Source organism: Hydractinia symbiolongicarpus, chromosome 3 (assembly GCF_029227915.1).
Source record: "Hydractinia symbiolongicarpus strain clone_291-10 chromosome 3, HSymV2.1, whole genome shotgun sequence".
NCBI lineage: Eukaryota > Metazoa > Cnidaria > Hydrozoa > Anthoathecata > Hydractiniidae > Hydractinia > Hydractinia symbiolongicarpus.
In genome coordinates this window covers 8564754-8576944 of record NC_079877.1, presented here as the reverse complement: position 1 = coordinate 8576944, position 12191 = coordinate 8564754, and the positions used below count along the sequence as shown (strand labels likewise).

Here is a 12191-nt window from a genome sequence, read left to right as displayed (position 1 = left end):
TCTTGGAGGATCCGGGCATCGATCCCGGTACCTCTCGCATGCAAAGCGAGCGCTCTACCATGTGAGCTAATCCCCCTGGAAATGGTAAAAAGGTCATAGTTCGAGTGCTGTTCGCAATACTAAACTACACCTTACATCAGACACATTTCAGCTTACCTACCTTCAGCAGAGTGGCGCAGAGGAAGCGTGCTGGGCCCATAACCCAGAGGTCGGTGGATCGAAACCACCCTCTGCTACGTGCGAGCTATCGCATCATTTTAAAAACCACGTCATACTACAAACGTGACATGACCTGCATAGTCCTGCACAAGAACTGTACGATGCTACATCCACCGATAGCTCAGTTGGTAGAGCGGAGGACTGTAGACGAACTTATACCACTCAGGCATCCTTAGGTCGCTGGTTCAAATCCGGCTCGGTGGACTTGCATTTTAGGCCTAAAATTTTGTGTGGCAGGGAAAAGTTGTCGGAAGTGGGATTCGAACCCACGCCCTCATTCGAGGACCAGAATTCTCCACGCGATGAGTGGAAGAACATATTGTCTTGAGTCTGGCGCCTTAGACCGCTCGGCCATCCCGACATGACACGAACGCTGCTGCAAATTGCTCTGCGCAAATTTCATTTATTTTACGCCTATGGAAAAGGCATTGGAGAACCCGGGCATCGATCCCGGTACCTCTCGCATGCTAAGCGAGCGCTCTACCATCTGAGCTAGTTCCCCATCAAGTTTGCTTCGCCTTTGCCACTCCGCAAATGTTACGTTATTCATCCTCTTTCGACAAGACATTGTGGTGAAAGTTAGTTTACCATCGTACCAAATAAATGTTACGCCCGATGAGGGACTCGAACCCGCGACCCTCAGATTAAAAGTCTGATGCTCTACCGACTGAGCTAACCGGGCGTAAATCTGTATTCCCGGACAGTCCCGCGAACGCTACTGACGTGAAACGAAACATTGACAAGATAAAAAGAACCTCCCCGGCGGGGAATCGAACCCCGGTCTCCCGCGTGACAGGCGGGGATACTTACCACTATACTACCGAGGACGAGTTCATATTTAAATAATATGTTCGCGATGGCGTCAATGCCCGAATGCCACACGGTCGATCATGTTAAAAGCTGAAACTGTGTATACTGTCAATGCGAAATTAAACAGCAAGAAATGCTCTAGACATATGCAGCGCGGTTTAGTATTATTATTATTATTATTAATACCAGGTAATCTTAGGAGCATCATAAATCCTCTTATGACCATTGGCAACTACTGAAATTAGTATAAAAATAAATAAATTAAAAACATCGTCTTGGAGGATCCGGGCATCGATCCCGGTACCTCTCGCATGCAAAGCGAGCGCTCTACCATGTGAGCTAATCCCCCTGGAAATGGTAAAAAGGTCATAGTTCGAGTGCTGTTCGCAATACTAAACTACACCTTACATCAGACACATTTCAGCTTACCTACCTTCAGCAGAGTGGCGCAGAGGAAGCGTGCTGGGCCCATAACCCAGAGGTCGGTGGATCGAAACCACCCTCTGCTACGTGCGAGCTATCGCATCATTTTAAAAACCACGTCATACTACAAACGTGACATGACCAGCATAGTCCTGCACAAGAACTGTACGATGCTACATCCACCGATAGCTCAGTTGGTAGAGCGGAGGACTGTAGACGAACTTATACCACTCAGGCATCCTTAGGTCGCTGGTTCAAATCCGGCTCGGTGGACTTGCATTTTAGGCCTAAAATTTTGTGTGGCAGGGAAAAGTTGTCGGAAGTGGGATTCGAACCCACGCCCTCATTCGAGGACCAGAATTCTTCACGCGATGAGTGGAAGAACATTTTGTCTTGAGTCTGGCGCCTTAGACCGCTCGGCCATCCCGACATGACACGAACGCTGCTGCAAATTGCTCTGCGCAAATTTCATTTATTTTACGCCTATGGAAAAGGCATTGGAGAACCCGGGCATCGATCCCGGTACCTCTTGCATGCTAAGCGAGCGCTCTACCATCTGAGCTAGTTCCCCATCAAGTTTGCTTCGCCTTTGCCACTCCGCAAATGTTACGTTATTCATCCTCTTTCGACAAGACATTGTGGTGAAAGTTAGTTCACCATCGTACCAAATAATTGTTACGCCCGATGAGGGACTCGAACCCGCGACCCTCAGATTAAAAGTCTGATGCTCTACCGACTGAGCTAACCGGGCGTAAATCTGTATTCCCGGACAGTCCCGCGAACGCTACTGACGTGAAACGAAACATTGACAAGATAAAAAGAACCTCCCCGGCGGGGAATCGAACCCCGGTCTCCCGCGTGACAGGCGGGGATACTTACCACTATACTACCGAGGACGAGTTCATATTTAAATAATATGTTCGCGATGGCGTCAATGCCCGAATGCCACACGGTCGATCATGTTAAAAGCTGAAACTGTGTATACTGTCAATGCGAAATTAAACAGCAAGAAATGCTCTAGACATATGCAGCGCGGTTTAGTATTATTATTATTATTATTAATACCAGGTAATCTTAGGAGCATCATAAATCCTCTTATGACCATTGGCAACTACTGAAATTAGTATAAAAATAAATAAATTAAAAACATCGTCTTGGAGGATCCGGGCATCGATCCCGGTACCTCTCGCATGCAAAGCGAGCGCTCTACCATGTGAGCTAATCCCCCTGGAAATGGTAAAAAGGTCATAGTTCGAGTGCTGTTCGCAATACTAAACTACACCTTACATCAGACACATTTCAGCTTACCTACCTTCAGCAGAGTGGCGCAGAGGAAGCGTGCTGGGCCCATAACCCAGAGGTCGGTGGATCGAAACCGCCCTCTGCTACGTGCGAGCTATCGCATCATTTTAAAAACCACGTCATACTACAAACGTGACATGACCTGCATAGTCCTGCACAAGAACTGTACGATGCTACATCCACCGATAGCTCAGTTGGTAGAGCGGAGGACTGTAGACGAACTTATACCACTCAGGCATCCTTAGGTCGCTGGTTCAAATCCGGCTCGGTGGACTTGCATTTTAGGCCTAAAATTTTGTGTGGCAGGGAAAAGTTGTCGGAAGTGGGATTCGAACCCACGCCCTCATTCGAGGACCAGAATTCTCCACGCGATGAGTGGAAGAACATTTTGTCTTGAGTCTGGCGCCTTAGACCGCTCGGCCATCCCGACATGACACGAACGCTGCTGCAAATTGCTCTGCGCAAATTTCATTTATTTTACGCCTATGGAAAAGGCATTGGAGAACCCGGGCATCGATCCCGGTACCTCTCGCATGCTAAGCGAGCGCTCTACCATCTGAGCTAGTTCCCCATCAAGTTTGCTTCGCCTTTGCCACTCCGCAAATGTTACGTTATTCATCCTCTTTCGACAAGACATTGTGGTGAAAGTTAGTTCACCATCGTACCAAATAATTGTTACGCCCGATGAGGGACTCGAAACCGCGACCCTCAGATTAAAAGTCAGATGCTCTACCGACTGAGCTAACCGGGCGTAAATCTGTATTCCCGGACAGTCCCGCGAACGCTACTGACGTGAAACGAAACATTGACAAGATAAAAAGAACCTCCCCGGCGGGGAATCGAACCCCGGTCTCCCGCGTGACAGGCGGGGATACTTACCACTATACTACCGAGGACGAGTTCATATTTAAATAATATGTTCGCGATGGCGTCAATGCCCGAATGCCACACGGTCGATCATGTTAAAAGCTGAAACTGTGTATACTGTCAATGCGAAATTAAACAGCAAGAAATGCTCTAGACATATGCAGCGCTGTTTAGTATTATTATTATTATTATTAATACCAGGTAATCTTAGGAGCATCATAAATCCTCTTATGACCATTGGCAACTACTGAAATTAGTATAAAAATAAATAAATTAAAAACATCGTCTTGGAGGATCCGGGCATCGATCCCGGTACCTCTCGCATGCAAAGCGAGCGCTCTACCATGTGAGCTAATCCCCCTGGAAATGGTAAAAAGGTCATAGTTCGAGTGCTGTTCGCAATACTAAACTACACCTTACATCAGACACATTTCAGCTTACCTACCTTCAGCAGAGTGGCGCAGAGGAAGCGTGCTGGGCCCATAACCCAGAGGTCGGTGGATCGAAACCACCCTCTGCTACGTGCGAGCTATCGCATCATTTTAAAAACCACGTCATACTACAAACGTGACATGACCTGCATAGTCCTGCACAAGAACTGTACGATGCTACATCCACCGATAGCTCAGTTGATAGAGCGGATGACTGTAGACGAACTTATACCACTCAGGCATCCTTAGGTCGCTGGTTCAAATCCGGCTCGGTGGACTTGCATTTTAGGCCTAAAATTTTGTGTGGCAGGGAAAAGTTGTCGGAAGTGGGATTCGAACCCACGCCCTCATTCGAGGACCAGAATTCTCCACGCGATGAGTGGAAGAACATTTTGTCTTGAGTCTGGCGCCTTAGACCGCTCGGCCATCCCGACATGACGCGAACGCTGCTGCAAATTGCTCTGCGCAAATTTCATTTATTTTACGCCTATGGAAAAGGCATTGGAGAACCCGGGCATCGATCCCGGTACCTCTCGCATGCTAAGCGAGCGCTCTACCATCTGAGCTAGTTCCCCATCAAGTTTGCTTCGCCTTTGCCACTCCGCAAATGTTACGTTATTCATCCTCTTTCGACAAGACATTGTGGTGAAAGTTAGTTCACCATCGTACCAAATAATTGTTACGCCCGATGAGGGACTCGAACCCGCGACCCTCAGATTAAAAGTCTGATGCTCTATCGACTGAGCTAACCGGGCGTAAATCTGTATTCCCGGACAGTCCCGCGAACGCTACTGACGTGAAACGAAACATTGACAAGATAAAAAGAACCTCCCCGGCGGGGAATCGAACCCCGGTCTCCTGCGTGACAGGCGGGGATACTTACCACTATACTACCGAGGACGAGTTCATATTTAAATAATATGTTCGCGATGGCGTCAATGCCCGAATGCCACACGGTCGATCATGTTAAAAGCTGAAACTGTGTATACTGTCAATGCGAAATTAAACAGCAAGAAATGCTCTAGACATATGCAGCGCGGTTTAGTATTATTATTATTATTATTATTATTATTAATACCAGGTAATCTTAGGAGCATCATAAATCCTCTTATGACCATTGGCAACTACTGAAATTAGTATAAAAATAAATAAATTAAAAACATCGTCTTGGAGGATCCGGGCATCGATCCCGGTACCTCTCGCATGCAAAGCGAGCGCTCTACCATGTGAGCTAATCCCCCTGGAAATGGTAAAAAGGTCATAGTTCGAGTGCTGTTCGCAATACTAAACTACACCTTACATCAGACACATTTCAGCTTACCTACCTTCAGCAGAGTGGCGCAGAGGAAGCGTGCTGGGCCCATAACCCAGAGGTCGGTGGATCGAAACCACCCTCTGCTACGTGCGAGCTATCGCATCATTTTAAAAACCACGTCATACTACAAACGTGACATGACCTGCATAGTCCTGCACAAGAACTGTACGATGCTACATCCACCGATAGCTCAGTTGGTAGAGCGGAGGACTGTAGACGAACTTATACCACTCAGGCATCCTTAGGTCGCTGGTTCAAATCCGGCTCGGTGGACTTGCATTTTAGGCCTAAAATTTTGTGTGGCAGGGAAAAGTTGTCGGAAGTGGGATTCGAACCCACGCCCTCATTCGAGGACCAGAATTCTCCACGCGATGAGTGGAAGAACATTTTGTCTTGAGTCTGGCGCCTTAGACCGCTCGGCCATCCCGACATGACACGAACGCTGCTGCAAATTGCTCTGCGCAAATTTCATTTATTTTACGCCTATGGAAAAGGCATTGGAGAACCCGGGCATCGATCCCGGTACCTCTCGCATGCTAAGCGAGCGCTCTACCATCTGAGCTAGTTCCCCATCAAGTTTGCTTCGCCTTTGCCACTCCGCAAATGTTACGTTATTCATCCTCTTTCGACAAGACATTGTGGTGAAAGTTAGTTCACCATCGTACCAAATAATTGTTACGCCCGATGAGGGACTCGAAACCGCGACCCTCAGATTAAAAGTCTGATGCTCTACCGACTGAGCTAACCGGGCGTAAATCTGTATTCCCGGACAGTCCCGCGAACGCTACTGACGTGAAACGAAACATTGACAAGATAAAAAGAACCTCCCCGGCGGGGAATCGAACCCCGGTCTCTCGCGTGACAGGCGGGGATACTTAACACTATACTACCGAGGACGAGTTCATATTTAAATAATATGTTCGCGATGGCGTCAATGCCCGAATGCCACACGGTCGATCATGTTAAAAGCTGAAACTGTGTATACTGTCAATGCGAAATTAAACAGCAAGAAATGCTCTAGACATATGCAGCGCGGTTTAGTATTATCATTATTATTATTATTATTAATACCAGGTAATCTTAGGAGCATCATAAATCCTCTTATGACCATTGGCAACTACTGAAATTAGTATAAAAATAAATAAATTAAAAAAATCGTCTTGGAGGATCCGGGCATCGATCCCGGTACCTCTCGCATGCAAAGCGAGCGCTCTACCATGTGAGCTAATCCCCCTGGAAATGGTAAAAAGGTCATAGTTCGAGTGCTGTTCGCAATACTAAACTACACCTTACATCAGACACATTTCAGCTTACCTACCTTCAGCAGAGTGGCGCAGAGGAAGCGTGCTGGGCCCATAACCCAGAGGTCGGTGGATCGAAACCACCCTCTGCTACGTGCGAGCTATCGCATCATTTTAAAAACCACGTCATACTACAAACGTGACATGACCTGCATAGTCCTGCACAAGAACTGTACGATGCTACATCCACCGATAGCTCAGTTGGTAGAGCGGAGGACTGTAGACGAACTTATACCACTCAGGCATCCTTAGGTCGCTGGTTCAAATCCGGCTCGGTGGACTTGCATTTTAGGCCTAAAATTTTGTGTGGCAGGGAAAAGTTGTCGGAAGTGGGATTCGAACCCACGCCCTCATTCGAGGACCAGAATTCTCCACGCGATGAGTGGAAGAACATTTTGTCTTGAGTCTGGCGCCTTAGACCGCTCGGCCATCCCGACATGACACGAACGCTGCTGCAAATTGCTCTGCGCAAATTTCATTTATTTTACGCCTATGGAAAAGGCATTGGAGAACCCGGGCATCGATCCCGGTACCTCTCGCATGCTAAGCGAGCGCTCTACCATCTGAGCTAGTTCCCCATCAAGTTTGCTTCGCCTTTGCCACTCCGCAAATGTTACGTTATTCATCCTCTTTCGACAAGACATTGTGGTGAAAGTTAGTTCACCATCGTACCAAATAATTGTTACGCCCGATGAGGGACTCGAACCCGCGACCCTCAGATTAAAAGTCTGATGCTCTACCGACTGAGCTAACCGGGCGTAAATCTGTATTCCCGGACAGTCCCGCGAACGCTACTGACGTGAAACGAAACATTGACAAGATAAAAAGAACCTCCCCGGCGGGGAATCGAACCCCGGTCTCCCGCGTGACAGGCGGGGATACTTACCACTATACTACCGAGGACGAGTTCATATTTAAATAATATGTTCGCGATGGCGTCAATGCCCGAATGCCACACGGTCGATCATGTTAAAAGCTGAAACTGTGTATACTGTCAATGCGAAATTAAACAGCAAGAAATGCTCTAGACATATGCAGCGCGGTTTAGTATTATTATTATTATTATTATTAATACCAGGTAATCTTAGGAGCATCATAAATCCTCTTATGACCATTGGCAACTACTGAAATTAGTATAAAAATAAATAAATTAAAAACATCGTCTTGGAGGATCCGGGCATCGATCCCGGTACCTCTCGCATGCAAAGCGAGCGCTCTACCATGTGAGCTAATCCCCCTGGAAATGGTAAAAAGGTCATAGTTCGAGTGCTGTTCGCAATACTAAACTACACCTTACATCAGACACATTTCAGCTTAGCTACCTTCAGCAGAGTGGCGCAGAGGAAGCGTGCTGGGCCCATAACCCAGAGGTCGGTGGATCGAAACCACCCTCTGCTACGTGCGAGCTATCGCATCATTTTAAAAACCACGTCATACTACAAACGTGACATGACCTGCATAGTCCTGCACAAGAACTGTACGATGCTACATCCACCGATAGCTCAGTTGGTAGAGCGGAGGACTGTAGACGAACTTATACCACTCAGGCATCCTTAGGTCGCTGGTTCAAATCCGGCTCGGTGGACTTGCATTTTAGGCCTAAAATTTTGTGTGGCAGGGAAAAGTTGTCGGAAGTGGGATTCGAACCCACGCCCTCATTCGAGGACCAGAATTCTCCACGCGATGAGTGGAAGAACATTTTGTCTTGAGTCTGGCGCCTTAGACCGCTCGGCCATCCCGACATGACACGAACGCTGCTGCAAATTGCTCTGCGCAAATTTCATTTATTTTACGCCTATGGAAAAGGCATTGGAGAACCCGGGCATCGATATCGGTACCTCTCGCATGCTAAGCGAGCGCTCTACCATCTGAGCTAGTTCCCCATCAAGTTTGCTTCGCCTTTGCCACTCCGCAAATGTTACGTTATTCATCCTCTTTCGACAAGACATTGTGGTGAAAGTTAGTTCACCATCGTACCAAATAATTGTTACGCCCGATGAGGGACTCGAACCCGCGACCCTCAGATTAAAAGTCTGATGCTCTACCGACTGAGCTAACCGGGCGTAAATCTGTATTCCCGGACAGTCCCGCGAACGCTACTGACGTGAAACGAAACATTGACAAGATAAAAAGAACCTCCCCGGCGGGGAATCGAACCCCGGTCTCCCGCGTGACAGGCGGGGATACTTACCACTATACTACCGAGGACGAGTTCATATTTAAATAATATGTTCGCGATGGCGTCAATGCCCGAATGCCACACGGTCGATCATGTTAAAAGCTGAAACTGTGTATACTGTCAATGCGAAATTAAACAGCAAGAAATGATCTAGACATATGCAGCGCGGTTTAGTATTATTATTATTATTATTATTAATACCAGGTAATCTTAGGAGCATCATAAATCCTCTTATGACCATTGGCAACTACTGAAATTAGTATAAAAATAAATAAATTAAAAACATCGTCTTGGAGGATCCGGGCATCGATCCCGGTACCTCTCGCATGCAAAGCGAGCGCTCTACCATGTGAGCTAATCCCCCTGGAAATGGTAAAAAAGTCATAGTTCGAGTGCTGTTCGCAATACTAAACTACACCTTACATCAGACACATTTCGGCTTACCTACCTTCAGCAGAGTGGCGCAGAGGAAGCGTGCTGGGCCCATAACCCCGAGGTCGGTGGATCGAAACCACCCTCTGCTACGTGCGAGCTATCGCATCATTTTAAAAACCACGTCATACTACAAACGTGACATGACCTGCATAGTCCTGCACAAGAACTGTACGATGCTACATCCACCGATAGCTCAGTTGGTAGAGCGGAGGACTGTAGACGAACTTATACCACTCAGGCATCCTTAGGTCGCTGGTTCAAATCCGGCTCGGTGGACTTGCATTTTAGGCCTAAAATTTTGTGTGGCAGGGAAAAGTTGTCGGAAGTGGGATTCGAACCCACGCCCTCATTCGAGGACCAGAATTCTCCACGCGATGAGTGGAAGAACATTTTGTCTTGAGTCTGGCGCCTTAGACCGCTCGGCCATCCCGACATGACACGAACGCTGCTGCAAATTGCTCTGCGCAAATTTCATTTATTTTACGCCTATGGAAAAGGCATTGGAGAACCCGGGCATCGATCCCGGTACCTCTCGCATGCTAAGCGAGCGCTCTACCATCTGAGCTAGTTCCCCATCAAGTTTGCTTCGCCTTTGCCACTCCGCAAATGTTACGTTATTCATCCTCTTTCGACAAGACATTGTGGTGAAAGTTAGTTCACCATCGTACCAAATAATTGTTACGCCCGATGAGGGACTCGAACCCGCGACCCTCAGATTAAAAGTCTGATGCTCTACCGACTGAGCTAACCGGGCGTAAATCTGTATTCCCGGACAGTCCCGCGAACGCTACTGACGTGAAACGAAACATTGACAAGATAAAAAGAACCTCCCCGGCGGGGAATCGAACCCCGGTCTCCCGCGTGACAGGCGGGGATACTTACCACTATACTACCGAGGACGAGTTCATATTTAAATAATATGTTCGCGATGGCGTCAATGCCCGAATGCCACACGGTCGATCATGTTAAAAGCTGAAACTGTGTATACTGTCAATGCGAAATTAAACAGCAAGAAATGCTCTAGACATATGCAGCGCGGTTTAGTATTATTATTATTATTATTATTAATACCAGGTAATCTTAGGAGCATCATAAATCCTCTTATGACCATTGGCAACTACTGAAATTAGTATAAAAATAAATAAATTAAAAACATCGTCTTGGAGGATCCGGGCATCGATCCCGGTACCTCTCGCATGCAAAGCGAGCGCTCTACCATGTGAGCTAATCCCCCTGGAAATGGTAAAAAGGTCATAGTTCGAGTGCTGTTCGCAATACTAAACTACACCTTACATCAGACACATTTCAGCTTACCTACCTTCAGCAGAGTGGCGCAGAGGAAGCGTGCTGGGCCCATAACCCAGAGGTCGGTGGATCGAAACCACCCTCTGCTACGTGCGAGCTATCGCATCATTTTAAAAACCACGTCATACTACAAACGTGACATGACCTGCATAGTCCTGCACAAGAACTGTACGATGCTACATCCACCGATAGCTCAGTTGGTAGAGCGGAGGACTGTAGACGAACTTATACCACTCAGGCATCCTTAGGTCGCTGGTTCAAATCCGGCTCGGTGGACTTGCATTTTAGGCCTAAAATTTTGTGTGGCAGGGAAAAGTTGTCGGAAGTGGGATTCGAACCCACGCCCTCATTCGAGGACCAGAATTCTCCACGCGATGAGTGGAAGAACATTTTGTCTTGAGTCTGGCGCCTTAGACCGCTCGGCCATCCCGACATGACGCGAACGCTGCTGCAAATTGCTCTGCGCAAATTTCATTTATTTTACGCCTATGGAAAAGGCATTGGAGAACCCGGGCATCGATCCCGGTACCTCTCGCATGCTAAGCGAGCGCTCTACCATCTGAGCTAGTTCCCCATCAAGTTTGCTTCGCCTTTGCCACTCCGCAAATGTTACGTTATTCATCCTCTTTCGACAAGACATTGTGGTGAAAGTTAGTTCACCATCGTACCAAATAATTGTTACGCCCGATGAGGGACTCGAACCCGCGACCCTCAGATTAAAAGTCTGATGCTCTACCGACTGAGCTAACCGGGCGTAAATCTGTATTCCCGGACAGTCCCGCGAACGCTACTGACGTGAAACGAAACATTGACAAGATAAAAAGAACCTCCCCGGCGGGGAATCGAACCCCGGTCTCCCGCGTGACAGGCGGGGATACTTACCACTATACTACCGAGGACGAGTTCATATTTAAATAATATGTTCGCGATGGCGTCAATGCCCGAATGCCACACGGTCGATCATGTTAAAAGCTGAAACTGTGTATACTGTCAATGCGAAATTAAACAGCAAGAAATGCTCTAGACATATGCAGCGCGGTTTAGTATTATTATTATTATTATTATTAATACCAGGTAATCTTAGGAGCATCATAAATCCTCTTATGACCATTGGCAACTACTGAAATTAGTATAAAAATAAATAAATTAAAAACATCGTCTTGGAGGATCCGGGCATCGATCCCGGTACCTCTCGCATGCAAAGCGAGCGCTCTACCATGTGAGCTAATCCCCCTGGAAATGGTAAAAAGGTCATAGTTCGAGTGCTGTTCGCAATACTAAACTACACCTTACATCAGACACATTTCAGCTTACCTACCTTCAGCAGAGTGGCGCAGAGGAAGCGTGCTGGGCCCATAACCCAGAGGTCGGTGGATCGAAACCACCCTCTGCTACGTGCGAGCTATCGCATCATTTTAAAAACCACGTCATACTACAAACGTGACATGACCTGCATAGTCCTGCACAAGAACTGTACGATGCTACATCCACCGATAGCTCAGTTGGTAGAGCGGAGGACTGTAGACGAACTTATACCACTCAGGCATCCTTAGGTCGCTGGTTCAAATCCGGCTCGGTGGACTTGCATTTTAGGCCTAAAATTT

General features: G+C 47.4%; 50 non-coding genes across 50 annotated transcripts; 9 read left to right on the top strand and 41 right to left on the bottom strand.

Moving 5' to 3' along the window:
- Window positions 1–3: 3 nt before the first annotated feature.
- Window positions 4–76, bottom strand: Trnaa-ugc (transfer RNA alanine (anticodon UGC)). Its single transcript has one exon. It is a non-coding gene; the product is annotated as a tRNA-Ala (tRNA).
- A 253-nt stretch (window positions 77–329) lies between these two features.
- Trnay-gua (transfer RNA tyrosine (anticodon GUA)) lies at window positions 330–423 on the top strand. Its single transcript has 2 exons — window positions 330–366; window positions 388–423. It is a non-coding gene; the product is annotated as a tRNA-Tyr (tRNA).
- A 41-nt stretch (window positions 424–464) lies between these two features.
- Window positions 465–580, bottom strand: Trnal-caa (transfer RNA leucine (anticodon CAA)). Its single transcript has 2 exons — window positions 543–580; window positions 465–510 (listed from the first exon to the last, which is right to left on the bottom strand). It is a non-coding gene; the product is annotated as a tRNA-Leu (tRNA).
- Window positions 581–648: 68 nt separating this feature from the next.
- Window positions 649–721, bottom strand: Trnaa-agc (transfer RNA alanine (anticodon AGC)). The gene has a single exon. It is a non-coding gene; the product is annotated as a tRNA-Ala (tRNA).
- A 107-nt stretch (window positions 722–828) lies between these two features.
- Window positions 829–901, bottom strand: Trnak-uuu (transfer RNA lysine (anticodon UUU)). Its single transcript has one exon. It is a non-coding gene; the product is annotated as a tRNA-Lys (tRNA).
- A 73-nt stretch (window positions 902–974) lies between these two features.
- On the bottom strand, window positions 975–1046 carry Trnad-guc (transfer RNA aspartic acid (anticodon GUC)). The gene has a single exon. It is a non-coding gene; the product is annotated as a tRNA-Asp (tRNA).
- A 259-nt stretch (window positions 1047–1305) lies between these two features.
- Window positions 1306–1378, bottom strand: Trnaa-ugc (transfer RNA alanine (anticodon UGC)). The gene has a single exon. It is a non-coding gene; the product is annotated as a tRNA-Ala (tRNA).
- A 253-nt stretch (window positions 1379–1631) lies between these two features.
- On the top strand, window positions 1632–1725 carry Trnay-gua (transfer RNA tyrosine (anticodon GUA)). Its single transcript has 2 exons — window positions 1632–1668; window positions 1690–1725. It is a non-coding gene; the product is annotated as a tRNA-Tyr (tRNA).
- A 41-nt stretch (window positions 1726–1766) lies between these two features.
- Window positions 1767–1882, bottom strand: Trnal-caa (transfer RNA leucine (anticodon CAA)). Its single transcript has 2 exons — window positions 1845–1882; window positions 1767–1812 (listed from the first exon to the last, which is right to left on the bottom strand). It is a non-coding gene; the product is annotated as a tRNA-Leu (tRNA).
- Window positions 1883–2130: 248 nt separating this feature from the next.
- On the bottom strand, window positions 2131–2203 carry Trnak-uuu (transfer RNA lysine (anticodon UUU)). The gene has a single exon. It is a non-coding gene; the product is annotated as a tRNA-Lys (tRNA).
- A 73-nt stretch (window positions 2204–2276) lies between these two features.
- Trnad-guc (transfer RNA aspartic acid (anticodon GUC)) lies at window positions 2277–2348 on the bottom strand. The gene has a single exon. It is a non-coding gene; the product is annotated as a tRNA-Asp (tRNA).
- Window positions 2349–2607: 259 nt separating this feature from the next.
- Trnaa-ugc (transfer RNA alanine (anticodon UGC)) lies at window positions 2608–2680 on the bottom strand. Its single transcript has one exon. It is a non-coding gene; the product is annotated as a tRNA-Ala (tRNA).
- A 253-nt stretch (window positions 2681–2933) lies between these two features.
- Window positions 2934–3027, top strand: Trnay-gua (transfer RNA tyrosine (anticodon GUA)). Its single transcript has 2 exons — window positions 2934–2970; window positions 2992–3027. It is a non-coding gene; the product is annotated as a tRNA-Tyr (tRNA).
- Window positions 3028–3068: 41 nt separating this feature from the next.
- Window positions 3069–3184, bottom strand: Trnal-caa (transfer RNA leucine (anticodon CAA)). Its single transcript has 2 exons — window positions 3147–3184; window positions 3069–3114 (listed from the first exon to the last, which is right to left on the bottom strand). It is a non-coding gene; the product is annotated as a tRNA-Leu (tRNA).
- A 68-nt stretch (window positions 3185–3252) lies between these two features.
- Window positions 3253–3325, bottom strand: Trnaa-agc (transfer RNA alanine (anticodon AGC)). Its single transcript has one exon. It is a non-coding gene; the product is annotated as a tRNA-Ala (tRNA).
- A 253-nt stretch (window positions 3326–3578) lies between these two features.
- Trnad-guc (transfer RNA aspartic acid (anticodon GUC)) lies at window positions 3579–3650 on the bottom strand. Its single transcript has one exon. It is a non-coding gene; the product is annotated as a tRNA-Asp (tRNA).
- A 259-nt stretch (window positions 3651–3909) lies between these two features.
- Window positions 3910–3982, bottom strand: Trnaa-ugc (transfer RNA alanine (anticodon UGC)). Its single transcript has one exon. It is a non-coding gene; the product is annotated as a tRNA-Ala (tRNA).
- Window positions 3983–4370: 388 nt separating this feature from the next.
- Trnal-caa (transfer RNA leucine (anticodon CAA)) lies at window positions 4371–4486 on the bottom strand. The gene is made up of 2 exons: window positions 4449–4486; window positions 4371–4416 (listed from the first exon to the last, which is right to left on the bottom strand). It is a non-coding gene; the product is annotated as a tRNA-Leu (tRNA).
- Window positions 4487–4554: 68 nt separating this feature from the next.
- Trnaa-agc (transfer RNA alanine (anticodon AGC)) lies at window positions 4555–4627 on the bottom strand. The gene has a single exon. It is a non-coding gene; the product is annotated as a tRNA-Ala (tRNA).
- A 107-nt stretch (window positions 4628–4734) lies between these two features.
- Window positions 4735–4807, bottom strand: Trnak-uuu (transfer RNA lysine (anticodon UUU)). The gene has a single exon. It is a non-coding gene; the product is annotated as a tRNA-Lys (tRNA).
- A 73-nt stretch (window positions 4808–4880) lies between these two features.
- Window positions 4881–4952, bottom strand: Trnad-guc (transfer RNA aspartic acid (anticodon GUC)). Its single transcript has one exon. It is a non-coding gene; the product is annotated as a tRNA-Asp (tRNA).
- A 268-nt stretch (window positions 4953–5220) lies between these two features.
- On the bottom strand, window positions 5221–5293 carry Trnaa-ugc (transfer RNA alanine (anticodon UGC)). The gene has a single exon. It is a non-coding gene; the product is annotated as a tRNA-Ala (tRNA).
- A 253-nt stretch (window positions 5294–5546) lies between these two features.
- Window positions 5547–5640, top strand: Trnay-gua (transfer RNA tyrosine (anticodon GUA)). The gene is made up of 2 exons: window positions 5547–5583; window positions 5605–5640. It is a non-coding gene; the product is annotated as a tRNA-Tyr (tRNA).
- A 41-nt stretch (window positions 5641–5681) lies between these two features.
- On the bottom strand, window positions 5682–5797 carry Trnal-caa (transfer RNA leucine (anticodon CAA)). The gene is made up of 2 exons: window positions 5760–5797; window positions 5682–5727 (listed from the first exon to the last, which is right to left on the bottom strand). It is a non-coding gene; the product is annotated as a tRNA-Leu (tRNA).
- A 68-nt stretch (window positions 5798–5865) lies between these two features.
- Trnaa-agc (transfer RNA alanine (anticodon AGC)) lies at window positions 5866–5938 on the bottom strand. The gene has a single exon. It is a non-coding gene; the product is annotated as a tRNA-Ala (tRNA).
- Window positions 5939–6528: 590 nt separating this feature from the next.
- On the bottom strand, window positions 6529–6601 carry Trnaa-ugc (transfer RNA alanine (anticodon UGC)). Its single transcript has one exon. It is a non-coding gene; the product is annotated as a tRNA-Ala (tRNA).
- A 253-nt stretch (window positions 6602–6854) lies between these two features.
- Window positions 6855–6948, top strand: Trnay-gua (transfer RNA tyrosine (anticodon GUA)). The gene is made up of 2 exons: window positions 6855–6891; window positions 6913–6948. It is a non-coding gene; the product is annotated as a tRNA-Tyr (tRNA).
- A 41-nt stretch (window positions 6949–6989) lies between these two features.
- On the bottom strand, window positions 6990–7105 carry Trnal-caa (transfer RNA leucine (anticodon CAA)). Its single transcript has 2 exons — window positions 7068–7105; window positions 6990–7035 (listed from the first exon to the last, which is right to left on the bottom strand). It is a non-coding gene; the product is annotated as a tRNA-Leu (tRNA).
- A 68-nt stretch (window positions 7106–7173) lies between these two features.
- On the bottom strand, window positions 7174–7246 carry Trnaa-agc (transfer RNA alanine (anticodon AGC)). Its single transcript has one exon. It is a non-coding gene; the product is annotated as a tRNA-Ala (tRNA).
- Window positions 7247–7353: 107 nt separating this feature from the next.
- On the bottom strand, window positions 7354–7426 carry Trnak-uuu (transfer RNA lysine (anticodon UUU)). The gene has a single exon. It is a non-coding gene; the product is annotated as a tRNA-Lys (tRNA).
- Window positions 7427–7499: 73 nt separating this feature from the next.
- Window positions 7500–7571, bottom strand: Trnad-guc (transfer RNA aspartic acid (anticodon GUC)). Its single transcript has one exon. It is a non-coding gene; the product is annotated as a tRNA-Asp (tRNA).
- Window positions 7572–7833: 262 nt separating this feature from the next.
- Window positions 7834–7906, bottom strand: Trnaa-ugc (transfer RNA alanine (anticodon UGC)). Its single transcript has one exon. It is a non-coding gene; the product is annotated as a tRNA-Ala (tRNA).
- Window positions 7907–8159: 253 nt separating this feature from the next.
- On the top strand, window positions 8160–8253 carry Trnay-gua (transfer RNA tyrosine (anticodon GUA)). Its single transcript has 2 exons — window positions 8160–8196; window positions 8218–8253. It is a non-coding gene; the product is annotated as a tRNA-Tyr (tRNA).
- Window positions 8254–8294: 41 nt separating this feature from the next.
- Trnal-caa (transfer RNA leucine (anticodon CAA)) lies at window positions 8295–8410 on the bottom strand. Its single transcript has 2 exons — window positions 8373–8410; window positions 8295–8340 (listed from the first exon to the last, which is right to left on the bottom strand). It is a non-coding gene; the product is annotated as a tRNA-Leu (tRNA).
- A 248-nt stretch (window positions 8411–8658) lies between these two features.
- On the bottom strand, window positions 8659–8731 carry Trnak-uuu (transfer RNA lysine (anticodon UUU)). Its single transcript has one exon. It is a non-coding gene; the product is annotated as a tRNA-Lys (tRNA).
- Window positions 8732–8804: 73 nt separating this feature from the next.
- Trnad-guc (transfer RNA aspartic acid (anticodon GUC)) lies at window positions 8805–8876 on the bottom strand. Its single transcript has one exon. It is a non-coding gene; the product is annotated as a tRNA-Asp (tRNA).
- Window positions 8877–9138: 262 nt separating this feature from the next.
- Trnaa-ugc (transfer RNA alanine (anticodon UGC)) lies at window positions 9139–9211 on the bottom strand. The gene has a single exon. It is a non-coding gene; the product is annotated as a tRNA-Ala (tRNA).
- Window positions 9212–9464: 253 nt separating this feature from the next.
- Trnay-gua (transfer RNA tyrosine (anticodon GUA)) lies at window positions 9465–9558 on the top strand. The gene is made up of 2 exons: window positions 9465–9501; window positions 9523–9558. It is a non-coding gene; the product is annotated as a tRNA-Tyr (tRNA).
- Window positions 9559–9599: 41 nt separating this feature from the next.
- On the bottom strand, window positions 9600–9715 carry Trnal-caa (transfer RNA leucine (anticodon CAA)). The gene is made up of 2 exons: window positions 9678–9715; window positions 9600–9645 (listed from the first exon to the last, which is right to left on the bottom strand). It is a non-coding gene; the product is annotated as a tRNA-Leu (tRNA).
- Window positions 9716–9783: 68 nt separating this feature from the next.
- On the bottom strand, window positions 9784–9856 carry Trnaa-agc (transfer RNA alanine (anticodon AGC)). Its single transcript has one exon. It is a non-coding gene; the product is annotated as a tRNA-Ala (tRNA).
- A 107-nt stretch (window positions 9857–9963) lies between these two features.
- Trnak-uuu (transfer RNA lysine (anticodon UUU)) lies at window positions 9964–10036 on the bottom strand. Its single transcript has one exon. It is a non-coding gene; the product is annotated as a tRNA-Lys (tRNA).
- A 73-nt stretch (window positions 10037–10109) lies between these two features.
- Window positions 10110–10181, bottom strand: Trnad-guc (transfer RNA aspartic acid (anticodon GUC)). Its single transcript has one exon. It is a non-coding gene; the product is annotated as a tRNA-Asp (tRNA).
- A 262-nt stretch (window positions 10182–10443) lies between these two features.
- Window positions 10444–10516, bottom strand: Trnaa-ugc (transfer RNA alanine (anticodon UGC)). Its single transcript has one exon. It is a non-coding gene; the product is annotated as a tRNA-Ala (tRNA).
- Window positions 10517–10769: 253 nt separating this feature from the next.
- Trnay-gua (transfer RNA tyrosine (anticodon GUA)) lies at window positions 10770–10863 on the top strand. The gene is made up of 2 exons: window positions 10770–10806; window positions 10828–10863. It is a non-coding gene; the product is annotated as a tRNA-Tyr (tRNA).
- Window positions 10864–10904: 41 nt separating this feature from the next.
- On the bottom strand, window positions 10905–11020 carry Trnal-caa (transfer RNA leucine (anticodon CAA)). The gene is made up of 2 exons: window positions 10983–11020; window positions 10905–10950 (listed from the first exon to the last, which is right to left on the bottom strand). It is a non-coding gene; the product is annotated as a tRNA-Leu (tRNA).
- Window positions 11021–11088: 68 nt separating this feature from the next.
- On the bottom strand, window positions 11089–11161 carry Trnaa-agc (transfer RNA alanine (anticodon AGC)). The gene has a single exon. It is a non-coding gene; the product is annotated as a tRNA-Ala (tRNA).
- A 107-nt stretch (window positions 11162–11268) lies between these two features.
- Window positions 11269–11341, bottom strand: Trnak-uuu (transfer RNA lysine (anticodon UUU)). The gene has a single exon. It is a non-coding gene; the product is annotated as a tRNA-Lys (tRNA).
- A 73-nt stretch (window positions 11342–11414) lies between these two features.
- Window positions 11415–11486, bottom strand: Trnad-guc (transfer RNA aspartic acid (anticodon GUC)). The gene has a single exon. It is a non-coding gene; the product is annotated as a tRNA-Asp (tRNA).
- A 262-nt stretch (window positions 11487–11748) lies between these two features.
- Window positions 11749–11821, bottom strand: Trnaa-ugc (transfer RNA alanine (anticodon UGC)). The gene has a single exon. It is a non-coding gene; the product is annotated as a tRNA-Ala (tRNA).
- Window positions 11822–12074: 253 nt separating this feature from the next.
- Window positions 12075–12168, top strand: Trnay-gua (transfer RNA tyrosine (anticodon GUA)). The gene is made up of 2 exons: window positions 12075–12111; window positions 12133–12168. It is a non-coding gene; the product is annotated as a tRNA-Tyr (tRNA).
- The last annotated feature ends 23 nt before the right edge of the window (window positions 12169–12191 follow it).